This window comes from Triticum dicoccoides, chromosome 6B, assembly GCF_002162155.2.
Source record: "Triticum dicoccoides isolate Atlit2015 ecotype Zavitan chromosome 6B, WEW_v2.0, whole genome shotgun sequence".
In the NCBI taxonomy this organism is placed as follows: Eukaryota; Viridiplantae; Streptophyta; class Magnoliopsida; order Poales; family Poaceae; genus Triticum; species Triticum dicoccoides.
The window spans coordinates 200745352-200746956 of record NC_041391.1 but is presented as its reverse complement, the minus strand read 5'-3'; positions in this window follow the sequence as shown (position 1 = coordinate 200746956).

The window sequence follows — 1605 nt, the reverse complement described above, 5'->3', positions numbered from 1 at the left end:
ACTACGCGAACAAATGCTTCAATCAAAGGCGCCTTCCTCCTCCTCCTCCTGTGAGATCTTCAAGCAATGCTGTGGTCAAGCATAATCCAAAGTCTGCAAAGGTGAACATGATGAATACATCGCAAGCAGAGGATTCTTCTGATGTGATAATCGGTAATCTTCCTGTTAATGATATTCCTGCAAAAGTCTTATTTGATACTGGTGCATCGCATTGTTTCATGTCAAGATCGTTCTTTGCTAAGAATGATTTTACTTGGTCTTACCTGGATAAACCTTTGGGTGTTGTTTCTCCGAGGAAGTCAATGAGGGCCAACTCGGTAGTTCATGATGTCTCTATCAAGATGGGCGACTATAAATTTCTGTCTTCTCCAGTTGTTCTTGGCGACTCTGATATTGATCTAATTCTCGGGGTGGACTGGCTTTCTAAGCACAAGGCTCAGCTTGATTGTGCTGCCAGGCAAATTCAATTGACACACCCTTCTGAGGATGTTATGATCTATGCTGCTCGCGATGAAACCATTCGGTTGTTTTCTCTCAATGAGAAAGGCGAGTTGGATGCGATTTCTCAAATTCCAGTCGTTTGTGAGTACCAAGATGTCTTTCCAGAAGAGCTTCCGGGTATGCCTCCTCATCGGCCAGTCGAGTTCGTTATTGATCTTGAGCCTGGAACAGAACCTGTTTGCAAGCGTCCTTACAAGCTTGGACCAAAGGAGCTGAAGGAATTGAAGAAGCAGCTCGATGAACAAGAGCGTCTGGGTTTGATCAGACCGAGTTCATCCCCATGGGGTTGTGGAGTTCTTTTTGTCCAGAAGAAGGATGGCACGGACCGACTTTGCATCGATTACCGTCCATTGAACAAGAAGACAATCAAGAACAAGTTTCCACTTCCCAACATCAATGAGCTTTTCGAGCAACTCAAAGGTGCTAAAGTATTCTCCAAGCTTGACCTTCGTATGGGTTATCATCAGATTTGCATTCGTGAACAAGATATTCCCAAGATAGCATTCAGAACAAGCTATGGTTCTTATGAATATACTGTCATGTCTTTCGGCCTTGTCAATGCTCCTCCAACGTTCTCTCGCATGATGAACTTTATCTTCAACCCCTACACCAATGAATTCGTTCTGGTGTATCTCGATGATATCTTGGTCTTCTCCAAGAATAAGTAGGATCATGCCAAAAATTTGCGATTGGTGCTCGACAAGCTCAGAGAGCATCAATTCTATGCGAAGTTTTCCATATGTGAGTTCTGGCTTGATGAAGTTCTTTATCTTGGTCATATCATCTCTGCCAAGGGCATTGCTGTTAATCCCGCAAAGGTTTCTGCAGTTGTGAATTGTGAACCTCCTCAGAATGTCAAACAGCTCCGCAGTTTTCTTGGTCTTGCAAGCTATTGCCGAAGATTCGTTAAGAACTTCTCTAAGATTGCAAAGCCTCTTTCCAACCTCCTCCAGAAGCATCTCAAGTATGTTTGGATGCCTGAGTGTGACGTCGCTTTCAACACCCTCAAAGAGAAGCTAGTCACAGCTCCTGTCTTGACTCCTCCTGATGAATCCAAGCCATTCGAAGTATTCTGTGATGCTTCCCTTCAAGGTCTCGGTGCTG